General features: G+C 40.0%; 1 long non-coding RNA gene across 4 annotated transcripts; it reads right to left on the reverse strand.

Annotated features, from left to right (window-relative positions):
• Positions 1-4,828: 4,828 nt before the first annotated feature.
• Positions 4,829-11,017, reverse strand: LOC113463139 (uncharacterized). Of its 4 annotated transcripts, none has more exons than XR_016399941.1 (7): positions 10,258-11,009; positions 10,124-10,180; positions 9,914-9,999; positions 9,785-9,840; positions 6,951-6,994; positions 6,709-6,796; positions 4,829-6,631 (listed from the first exon to the last, which is right to left on the reverse strand). It is a non-coding gene; the product is annotated as an uncharacterized LOC113463139 (long non-coding RNA). The 4 variants fall into 4 exon arrangements; XR_015976537.2 differs by having other exon boundaries at positions 6,914-6,994; positions 10,258-11,007; XR_016399942.1 differs by having other exon boundaries at positions 6,709-6,994; positions 10,124-10,192; positions 10,258-11,017.
• Positions 11,018-12,384: the final 1,367 nt, after the last annotated feature.

Genomic DNA, 12,384 nt, shown 5'->3' on the forward strand with positions numbered 1-12,384 from the left:
TGTAAGCACCATTTTAATTTTATTGTTTTGGGGAATACATTATGTAGATTTTTTTTTTCCATGAAAATGTTTTGTAGGGGTAACGTAAAGCTCTACCTTGTTTTTTTTTAAAGATAATCTATTACTCAAACCCAAATTACTAGTATTCCATCTTTGATAACCTTGCAAACTCAAACCAGAGATGTACACTGGATCAATCATGCTTGGCTTTATACACTCAAGACATCCAAATCTTTTGTTGGTTGATGAAAGAGATGTGCAGAAGAGAAGCAATACACGCACACATAAAGTGGACCCATTAAGAAAGGCTATGGTACACCGGACCTTTATGCAAGTGGTGAGAGGGAAAGTCCTCAAATACTTAGTTCATATACATTTCAAGTGGATAAGGCACCTGCATGCCTTTAGTGCGTGTATTTTCTACCATAGACGGTTATACATCGTTGGATAATTGTTGCATCATTTATCTTGGAGATGGATGGTTAGCTTTTATTTACAAAATCTAAATAGATTGTGTTTAGTGCGATAGACAACATGTTATGAGACCAAGGAGAGCAATTCATCTTCGAAATGAATGACACGAGGGCTACCCAAAGGCTATACAATTTTATACGGTGGAAAACATGTACAAAAAGGATGCAGACTTGCATGCACCCGACCTCCACCACCTCATTGAATGCACAACCAACAAATCCATCCAAGTGGAAGCATTTGGATCCTGGATTCACACTGGAAGATTTACGTGGTCTCGTCTCGTCCACTTTAATAAAGTGCGAATCTTCTGTGGCCTGTCATTTTACCACCACAGGACGCCCGTGCAAATGAGTCGCCTCCAAAGGGGAGACCATCAGGCTCAGTGGGATGTTAGGAAGTGGCCGGCAAATGCATGAAAGAAAATGAAAATTCCTGCAATGCAAAGGTATAGTGGCATTTGTTGCTTGAAATGAAAGCACACATAGATTGAATCCAGAATGCGGACAGGTATGGATATGGTTATCCTTTTATTCGTGAGACTCACAGGCTGGCTATGGAGATGATGAGTTTCAGGCAGTACATATTTTCCGAAAGACGAACAGGGCAGCAGATTGGATCGTCTTTTATGTTGCACGGCATTCCGAAAAGCTCCGTTGGGCATCCACAGTAGAGCTTCCGCCCCATTTGTATTTTTTGCTTTTTTCTGATTTAGCAAGATGTATTTATGAATTGTCATTTAAAAAAAAAAAAAAAAAAAAAAAAAAAAAAGCACACATAGCACGAATTTGGAGAACCTGAGGCTTAACATTAGCTACTCGATCGGGATCTTGGACTAACCAGATCAATCAGGTCGATCAGAACTTTCGTGGGTTCTTACAAAGTCTAAATGCTCGTCGGGACCTGGTCCGGCTCCGGGCTTTCTGTTGCGTGAAGTACACCTTGACCCGGAAACTTTACGTACAACCGTTAGTTTGATAGATATTATACCCTTCCTAATAGTCCTCTTTTGATGTCTTCGCTGACCGTACAAAAGTCAAGATATGGTTATAATAATCTTAGGCTACCTTTCAACCCCCCTATGCGACTCTTCCATTTTTCTTCTGGATGAAATCAAGGAGCAGAATTCATATCTGCCCATAGCCCTAAATAGCTTAAGGACGCATGGAACTGAATTGGCATTTGGCATGCGACCGAGATGCACGTAATTTTTATTTTTTAAAAAATGATATTTTTTTGATGAATCGAATGATTTAAATTAATTGAGTATAAAAAAAATATTTGATATATCAATTAAAATTATTTGATGGAGATTTAATAAACCTATTTTTTTTCTTTCTTCGAATGAGAATAGAGGGGTGTGTTTTCTATAAAAAAGATATGCATATAAAGAAAAAACGATGCGCATGCTTAGAAAGCCCTTGGTCTCATCCCCGGCTTAGAGTTTTGTCAACCACCAAAATTAAGATTAGGCAATCCTTTTTGTAGTACATCTAAACCCCCTTCAACTCTGGTGAAGGATAGATCGGAGGATCACGGCTTCATCCGGAAAAAAAAGGTAAAAAAAAATAATGTAGGATGGAACTTAGATGTTAACTTGTATCTGCTTATGCATGTTAGAGATTGTCTGAGGTATATGTATCTAGTTCATCTAAAGAGCAGAGTATTGTGGCAAGGCTTAAAAACCAAATTCTATCTAGTTTGGTCTACTTTTGGTTTTATCGTGCTTCTTTTTCTTAAGTAAAAATTGGATTTATTATACAAATCTATCATAAATATATTCATGAAAACATGAAAATAAAATATTTAATAATTTAGAAGGAATACCTAACATAGCCATCCACACTAGACATTTATCTCAAAAACCAACCTTCTTCGCTATCAACAAATTCTTTGGAAAAGAAAAAAAAAAAACTGGCTATGAGTCTTGTCAGTCCACTGGCCAAGCACTAAAACGTATCACTCAATGGTTAGAATCTCGCGAACTTCATGCGCGCACTCATCGAGCTCGTGCCTCCAAGCTCCGATCCACTCGCTTATTTGCACGTTCCCATGTGGGAGCAGATTTACACGAGTCAAATGCTTATGTTATGTGCATATGTTAGTGGGCAGGGGCAGAACCCACTATTATCAAAACCCATCAACTTAACTTTTGACATTGGAGAGGGTCATCAATTACTTGCCACCAAAAACCAGCCGAGCATGAAGTGGGTCCCCATCTGGGGGGTGGAGGGTATCTCTAGTTTGGCATGAGATTTGTAAGTTTGTGCCTATGATCCTATCTAGATGCAGGTGGTTGATTGGTGATAGCCAGAGGATGGATGTGGTGGAGGATGCATGGGTGGATGAGCTTCCGTTGCAGCAGTGGCCGACCTTAGTTAGTGTCGAGGTTAGGAATGGACTCCGGGTATGTAACCTTCTTCTTCCTAGAGGTGGGGGCTAGGATACCTACCGGATTGATCAGATGTTCGGGGAGCCACTTGCAGAGCGGATTCGGTTACTCCCGGCAATCTTGCCTTGATGTCAGGGTTTGGAGTGCATTCTGCACATCTAGAGTCAGAGTGGCCGACATCTCATGTGTTGTCCAGGATGAAGGATGGTCGACGATGGATTTCGACTGGATTTGGCGGTTTGGGATGCACCCCGGAGTGGCCTTATTCCTTTGGAAGGTCGCTTGGGTAGACAAGACTTCTGCTGTGTAGGAGAAGCATGAGTATCCACCCTCGGTACCCTGAGTGTCAGACTGATGAGTCGCTGGACCATGCCATCTTCCAGTGCCATCGGGCTAGAAGGGTCTGGAGGCGGGCGGAGTTCCCCACGGAGCTCTAGTGTTATGCAGCATCCTTTCTTCGGTTTCTTCGACGTTCGGCCAGGGCCTTGCAGTCTAGATCGGAGATAGTGTGGGCGACCTATACTGCTTATCAGATTTGGCTAGTAAGGAACGTATGGACATTTGGAGAAAGGTGCCCCCCACCGGGGGTTGTGGTGGAGCGGGCGTGGCTGTTGGCGGCAGAGGCCTCTGAGGCAATTCGGTCGAATAGACCTTTCATAGCTTGGGACATTTGGGGCTCCTTATATACTCGTGTAGCGTCTCGTTTGGTATTTTTCACCTGGGAGCCCCCACCTCCGAGTTTTCTCAAGGTCAACTTCGATGGATGTGTCATGCAGGGTGGTAGGAGGGGAGACACGGGCTTCGTTATTAGGGGCCCGGATTCTAGGGTGATTGCGGATGTGGGTTGCCCCTTGTTTAAAGCCTCAGTGCCAGGGGCGGAGTTGAGAGAGCAGCATGGTTTGGTTTGTGCTATGTATTACGTGCCTTGCAGGGGAGAGAGGTCTTTTTGGAGGGTGACTGCAATGATTATTGGGTGGATCCTGCAGGCTTTGGAGGGGGGTCGGCAATTACCACCTGCTGCTGAGAGACATTAGGGCCATGGGCCGTGATGGGTTGATGATCCAGGCGAAGTATGTGTTCAGAAAGGCCAATAGGATTGCGGATTGGGTTGCTTTATTCATGGCCAACTATTCGGGGGACCACCTATAGGTGGGAGAGGCGGAGTTGCCTAGTGCGCTCCAGAATGTTTTGCTTTTTGATTCCTTTGGTTGTATCTGTATACGTTATGTATGATACTTCTATTTTAGCAAAAGAAAAAAAAAACTACCACACAAGCTAGTCCTCGAGGTAAAAAACAAGCCCAACACGGTTTTATTATTTCACTTTTCTTTAGCTTTATTTTTGGCCGGCAAGGTTCTGTTAATTGTTGTTTTTTCTTGACTCCTATTCTTTTGTGGACCTTCTTTCAAAATCTGGCAATGGAATTTCCACACGGGTATGAACAAGAGAGAAGCTCGTATTTATTCAAATGTGTCGCTCAAAATTGACTGCCGCACGGAGCGGTTTGTTTGTCTAAGTAGTAATGACTTATAAAATAAGAGGATCCATGCGGACGTATGTAGAATAAAGGAACTCAAATAATACCTTCTGACTAGCCATTTTGGATAAGATCCTAAATTGTTACAAATGGTATCAAAGCGGACCCGGCCCATAACCTATAGATTAGGGGACACTGGGTTGATCCCTGATCGTGTGTTTGTGATTAGATTTGAATGAATTTGAACCCTTAGCCCGACGATGATGTCAGAGCTTAAATAGAGAGAGTGTGTGAGGACCCGTGCAGGCGTGTGTTTAGTCTCATATTGGTTATTCGCCGAATAGATCCTAAGTTGTTGCATAAAATATATATGATTGGACATGTTAAAGAGCAATCATTAGTTTTATTATTGATACTATTGCTTAGGAAGTTAGATTTGTTTGAAGGGGATATTAGCAATAATAAATGCTCAAAAACAAGAGGCTATCGCAGCGTATTGGTGGTATTGCTTTTTTTTTCGTGCTTGTTAATTTTGGATATCAGCATCATATATTACCAGGCATGATGAGCTAATTTAGTCCTTGGTATTTAAAAGTTCTCAGTTCGAATCAATTGCCACCAGTTGCTGCTTCACAGGTTGTAGTCTTTAGTAATGAATCCTCCTAGATTCACCAAGACAAGAAAACAAATCTGGGACTTCTTTTCCTAATTGGGACATCAGTCCACAATTTTATGTTGTCCCCATGCCAATCTCAAATTTCACGCGTTAAGTAGAGAAATACTTTCTAACACCCAGATTCATTAATTACATAATCGAATTTGCAAGTTCTAAACAGTTAATCTTTAACAAAAACAAGTAATCCCTTGGTGGAAGCACAATACAAAGGTTCCATCTATTCCAGCATCCATATATGATTCTCATCGAGGTAAGATTCTTTAGCTACCAACTACTAAGAAACAATTAATTAGTGGGTTTTACTTTGTCCTGAATGCCTCTAACCTTTTATTCATTAGTTTTATACAAAAAGGATATGTACGTTGATTACAAGTTGAGAAAATATAACAGAATCTGATGCTCAGTTTCAACTAATTACATATAATTTATTTGAAGATTCATAGACAAAATTATCCACCCATTATCTTCATTTCATAAGTCAAATAGTTGAAATTAGAGTTCCAACAGCCGGCATAAGCCACTAAGTAAACCCTTCTACCCATTAAAAGGAAAAGAAATTGATAAACAATGAAAGAGAAGGTGATCGAACTGACCAAGACACCACTAGTTCAAAAATCAATGCAAAAGGGACGGTGAAGTGCTGACGGTTTGTACCATTGCACATGAGAATTCTGGTTTAGTATGTAAAAACGCATTAATATTAAATAAGGCAACATCACACCTCAGAAGATTTTCTTTCCACAATACTTTTCTTTGTAACCTCATCATAAACAGGATCCAAATCATCAAGTGGCTACCATGACTGAAGAATAAAGAAGATTTACAAAATAATGATCTTCTATTTGCAGATAAGAAATTGATATATGATGCCAAGAAAATTTTATGTCTACTGCACTTTCGTTGTAGAGTAGTGTTCTCATTTGCATGCTGTATCAACTACCAACAAGAAACCCTCTGTGTGGAAAACCAGAAAGAAAAAAGTAAAAAAATATTTCTAAAATCGCCACAAATTTAGTAATATCATTATAAAGCTTCTCAACTATACCTCGTGTGTTAGGTTACATTATGGTTTTTCCAAACAAACCAATAACCAGTACTAAAAGAAATGGGAAAAATAGGTCTAAAATATTTAGATAATGTGTGTTTAGATTAATATACAGTCCAAAAAAGAGTCGTAAATAAAAATATCACCTTTAAGCCATTTTGAAGCAGCAAAATTCAGCTTTAGCAGTACAAAATCAATAGACCTTTCTTCCCACCCATAAATTCAGCATTGTTTTTTGTTTGAGATTAGGAGGGGCTAACCAGCTAATCCCCACCTTACTACTCTATACCCATGCAACCCACTGAGAGCAGAATCCAATGGGAATTGAAGCTCCGCTCCATTGCCTAAATGGCAAAGGTTGATACCATCCGACCAAGCACTTGCTGGTATCATCAGACCATTGTAACGAGGAGAAATGTGCATTGATATCAATTAAATCAAAGTAATTTCTTCTTTTTTTTTAAAATGTCAATGAGTTACTGTTACATGTGGTTCATAGTTAACTATATATTTGAGAAATCGAACATACCGATCATATTGATCCTGGAAAGTTAACCTACATAAACTTGCCTGCAGCAGAAGCAAAAATGAACAATAAAATTGATGACTTTATAATAGTAAATCCAGGGATCTTCCAAGATGCTTACCTCTAAGCAATGAAGGCTAGCTTTTTAGGCATAGACACGCGATCATCTAAACTTGGTTCTTTAAAAGCTTTCTTTGGGATCTATCAGACTGCAAGCAAACGGAAGTTTAAATCATTTCACTATATTTTGTAGGTTTGATGAACCACGTACTGGAGATGTTGTCAGAAACATTGAGTTTGAACGCATTGGGTTATAAAGCATTTACTGTTGCTGAGTCAGATTTATCAAAATAATCTCTAAACCTTAGATGTTCAACTGCTTCTAATTTCCAACAACTGTAAATGCACTGCAAAAAAGACAAAATAATTATGTTAAAAACACACATTCTTCTGAAACTCTTCTTAAAGTTAAGCAATAGGAGTTAGAAAGTCTGTAATCTTCCAATATTCCTAATGAAAACTGCACAGTCTATTCCATCCAGGGAAAGGCATCTGCAATATCTAGTAGCTGTACTAAGTTGATTGTATATAATGGCAGGCCAAGCAACATGATAATTAACATCATAATCCTGCATACAAGTAAAAAGGTTATTACGTATATCATACGAGGCACATTATAACTCCTCGTTATATAATATATAATTTTTTTCTCAAAATTGAGATGCACAGAAGCCCATTGCAATATCAGAAGACTCAGAACTCACTATAGAACAATACACTAAACTTCAATTCCGAGGTTACTGTTTCAGATCGATGTAGTTATAGTGCCAAAAGGATCTTAAACTTCAATATGACCAAACATAGAAGATATTTCAAAATGACAGAAGTTGCAGATTTCTCTCCAAGGTCATTCCAGATTACCAATATATCGTCCATCTAGAACATTCTAAACAGCAATGCTGCAAAAAAGATAACCTCAGGAATAAACGCGACCTTAAATAACAAGCCTTCTCTTCATTAGGTATAGAATTCATAAATTGATACAGGAAGTTCATTCATGAACATGAGTTCTAGTATAGAAATAATTAGGCCAGATTCAAGCCTGGACATGCCTAATTTCCTCAAGTTATACTTAAACTAACTAAGAAATAAATAGGCCCACATCGAGCCTATACCTGACCAAACTGAACACTCTTATCAAGCACAGCAAAAGCTTCATGTTGAGCAGGTTTAGGCCCTGTTTGGGGGAGCTTTTGGAGGGCCAAAAAGCACTTTCTGGCCCTCCAAAAGTACTTTTAGGTAAAAAAGAGTGTTTGGTAAAATTTTGGAAAAGCTGTTTCAGCTTTTGCGGGAAGCTGAAAACAGCTTTTTGGCAGAAGCTCTATTTTGGAGCTTTCCGAAAACGCTGTTTTCAGCTTTGTCGGGAAGCTGTATTTTTGACCAAAATACCTCCATTTAAAAGTTCATTTTTCCTCCCAAAAATCTCCATCCCACCGCCTCTTCCTCTCTCACCATCCCCCCTCTCTCTCTCTCTCTCCTTCTCTATCTCCTTCTTCTCCTCAATGTCGCCGGCCCTCCCTTTTTTTTTTTTTTTTTTTTGTTTTGGGAGGCAGCCCGTGGCTGCCCAGCCACCCGTGGCCGTGCTCCCCAGCCATTGCTGCGACCCACCAGAACAAAAAAAGAGGAAGGAGCGGCCATGGCCGCCGCCTCCCCGGCAGGCGCCGCAGCCCGCCGTCCCGGCCCCCTCCCGAGGCCCCCCTCCCCCCGCGGCCCGCCGTCCCGGCCCCCTCCCGAGCCCCCCTCCCCTCGCGGTCGCCACAGCCGGCCGTCCCGGCCTCCTCCCGAGCCCCCCTCCCCCCGCGACCCGCCGTCCCGGCCCCCTCCCGAGCCCCCCTTCCCCCGCGGTCGCCACAGCCCGCCGTCCCGGCCTCCTCCCGAGCCCCCCTCCCCCCGCGGTCGCCGGGGCCCACCGTCCCACTCCCCTCCCGGGCCTCCTCCCGCGGCCGCCGCGACCCGGCCCTCTTCCGGCGCCACCGGCCTCGCGGGAGAAGAAAGGAGAAGAAGGAAAAGGAGGAAGGAAGGAGAAGAAGAGAAGAAAAAAGAAAGGGAAAGAAAAAGAAGAAAAAGGAAAGAAAAAAAAGGAAAAAAAAAGAAAAAAAGAAAATAAATAAATAAATAAATATGTATATAAATGAAAGAATAAATAAATAAATAAATAAATAAAAATATTAGTAATTATTTAACTAATTTTTTCATCTAGCTAGAAAATTTGTTAGAGAAATAAATAGTCATCAAAGGAGTGAAAAATTAATTTATACTAATAATTATAATATTTTATACATTTATTATTGCATTATACTATAAATAAAATAAAATATAATATTATGTTATGTTAAATAATTTAATATTATATCAAATTATTATCCTATAGTATACAATGTTATAGTACTATGTTATAATAATATAATATTATATTACATTAATATTAGACTATATCATATATTTATGTATTAATATATATTATATTTTATTATGCACTATTGTATAATACTACTAATGTCCTTTATGGTCATTTTGTCATACAAAAGTACTTTCTCAGTTTGTTTACCAAACAAATGTTAAAGCGCCACAGCACTTTAGAAATGTAGTTACCAAACAGCAAACAGCTTTTTATAAAAGCTCTACTTCCAACAGCTCTACTTCGAACAGCTCTACTTCCAACAGCTCTATTGCCAACAGCTCCCCCAAACAGGGCCTTAAACTGGTAAAAACTGGCCACAGTACCCTTCCCAAAGAACATGAAACATAAAGTCAAGAAGGATTAAGAAAAAACTTTAGCAATGTTTATATCCTCCTCCATAGAAGAATGTCATCGGAAAAACCTGACCCTCCAAGCCTGACTAGCTAGTGACACAATCAGGAACTTTGAGCAAGCTGCACCAGCAACATAATCAATTTTTTTGATCCCTAGCTAAACTGGATCATATGCTTTTATCAACATGAAAAGATAATTATGCGATATATCTCTTTTTTAAATAAAGAAACATCCAGTTTCCATCTAAGCATCCGCCTGAGATAAGAAGAGTGGAGTATAGATAGATAAATAAGAAATATAACCACGGGATAAAAGTACATTCATATAAATTAAGCAAGAGAACGAGGAGGGAAAATTGGAGATGTTTATAGGGTTTTCATGCCTCTTCACATTCTATCTCATCTTTCCCAATATCCAGCTCGTTAGCAGTGCAGTCTCCTGCAATGAAAACAACAAAACCAATAGCAATAGTAGGTCCTCGAGCAAATGTAAATTAAGGACCTATATTTACCTTAATTCATTTGTACTGATCAATCTTGAGTAGACAACCTACTTAGGAGTGCCCTGCTGACCATCCACTTTCTACCTAAGCATCCACTTGCATAAGAGGAGAGACTAGATATATCAGTAGAAGACATAAACAGGGAATAAAACCTGTATTTAGATAAAACAAGGGGAATGGGAGGAAATAATTTGAGATGGTTATAGGCTTTTTATACACCTCTCCACTCTCCATATCATCTTTTGTTATCTCCAACTCGTTATTCATGTCAATCTCCTGCAGTGAAAACTATTGCAGTAGTCGTAGTTTGAGAAAAGATTGTAGAGGAGGAAGACATGGGAATTAGTAGAAACCTTTGGTGATTTCTCCATAAGAGGGCTTGACTGTAAAACAATTGCGAGCTGGAGAATGGAAGCGTGCGAGCAGTCGAGGCTTAGCGTTTCAGCGACAGAAGCCTGTCGCCTTCCTTTCACGCGAATTCACTGTTGCATCATCGATCGGCTGCTCGCATGCTGACGGATGAATGACAAGAGTTGGGAGCGCTTTGAGTGCTGTGCACAAATCATTGAATCACTCGTTGCACAGATCTTAAAATGCTTCAAACTCGGTCCTTCGTCTATCTGCGGAGCTGAGCTGAGCTGAGCTTCGGCACAGAAAAATTCAAATTTTAAATAAATTTAACTTAAAGTTCAAGTAAAAATGAATATGGTTTAAATCTAAAATTCGGCCTATGATTGGTGTTGCTGCAAAAATCATGTGGCTGATCTGATGTTGGATTCGTGCGGAAAAAAAAAGATGAGGTTTTTTTTTTGTGTGTGTGTGTGTGTGTGGCAGAAGATACAGTCCATTCCTTCTGATGGTTCTCGGCTCCCAGGCCATCCCTTTCTCCCTTTCTCCCCATCCATTATTTCATGCCTCCTGCTATCAATGCCTGTATCCCTTTATCCCATCCTTCCTAGAGCGACAGCACATTGTCCATTTTCCAACTCCTCTGATTTTCATTTGCCTTTTATGACTTGGCTTGCAACACGCGCCTCTGGCACCATCCTTGTTCGAATGGAGCAGAGCACCAAAAGCCTCTTTTATTTATTTCTTCCCTCAAGAATGAAAAGGTTTTTTCTCTTCAAGAGCTCCCTAAATTTCCAATATTTGCGATAAATTTACGTTTTCAATTGAAATTGACTGCTATGTCCTCTCACCGTCTTGTTTTATTGAGCTATGGGCTGTAGCTATGGTGTTTGTTGGGCCATCACGGTCCAAGTTGCGTATATACATTGAATCCATATATTACCAAAGAAAAAGGGAGCATGATTGCTTCCAATCAAACACATGTTAGCTTCAAAAACAGATGATTGTCATTAATATTTATTATGAGACATAGACTACCAAATAGGACCACGTCAGCATGCCTCCGATCTTAAGTTGAGTCAACTTAGGTGATATGATTCGGGTCCCAGGGCGTCAGCTAATGGGTTACTGCTTGCTCGGCACGTCACATCTTTAACTTATGCTGTTTTTGTGAGGATCAGTGGGGTGCATATTTAGTTCCACATCGATTATGCATTAAGTAAATCTTAAGAATTTATCTAAGCTAAAAAAATCTATATATTAATCTTCCAACTAATCTTTTTAGATTAAGTCATGAGTTATGGCAAATGATATCAGAGCAGGTCCAGCCCATGATCTATGTAAACTAGGAGACACTACAATATGATTTTATTTGAGCTGACCGCAGGCTGATTATAGTACATGTAATTGGATTTGAATAATTTTAGACCCGATGAGAATATCAATACTTGAATAGAAGCAGTATGTGACAATGTCTTTTTTCGAATATATCCGACGTGATTGTAATTAAAATATCATCAGCCTATAGGTTCTTGTTTCTTTTTTTGTTTTTGTTTTTTTTTTTTTAATGATGATGATGCCCATAGGTTCTTGTAACAACATAAACAAAACCAAATATTTTGTCCATGAAAATTTGTTAACATGCCAAACAATCACCTGGTACAAAATCAACTCATGATAACCTTCAGGAAAAACCCACACAAGAGAATCACAAAAAGTCTGCTGCCTTTTTGGCATTGTGCACCGGTTTCAGCTAGCTCCAAACGAGAAGCTTCATCCAGAAACATGTACATGTCTCCATCCTTAATCACCCTGAACGTTCCACCCATCTCCAAACTCATAAAATCGAATGAGCCCAGGCGGCACCAGTTCCCGTTACCCTTCAAGTAAAGCAAGGGCATAATTGTAAAACAACGCCCTGACGACCTTAGCTCGACTTGATGGCTACTCTCCGGGTGGTTCTATATACACCCCCCCTATTGCTAAGGACACCCCCCAAAAACCAAAAAAAAAATACCCAAACTAACCTTTAGTGTAATTACCATATTGCCCTTGAAATTTTCTCATACACCCCCCTTCCTCCTCCTCCGTTTCGTTTTGAAAAGAAAAAAAAAACACCCCTCAAACCCCCC

This window comes from Phoenix dactylifera, chromosome 3 (genome assembly GCF_051530095.1).
Source record: "Phoenix dactylifera cultivar Ajwa chromosome 3, Ajwa_hap1_PhDact_Kaust_v1.1, whole genome shotgun sequence".
NCBI classification, from domain to species: Eukaryota; Viridiplantae; Streptophyta; class Magnoliopsida; order Arecales; family Arecaceae; genus Phoenix; species Phoenix dactylifera.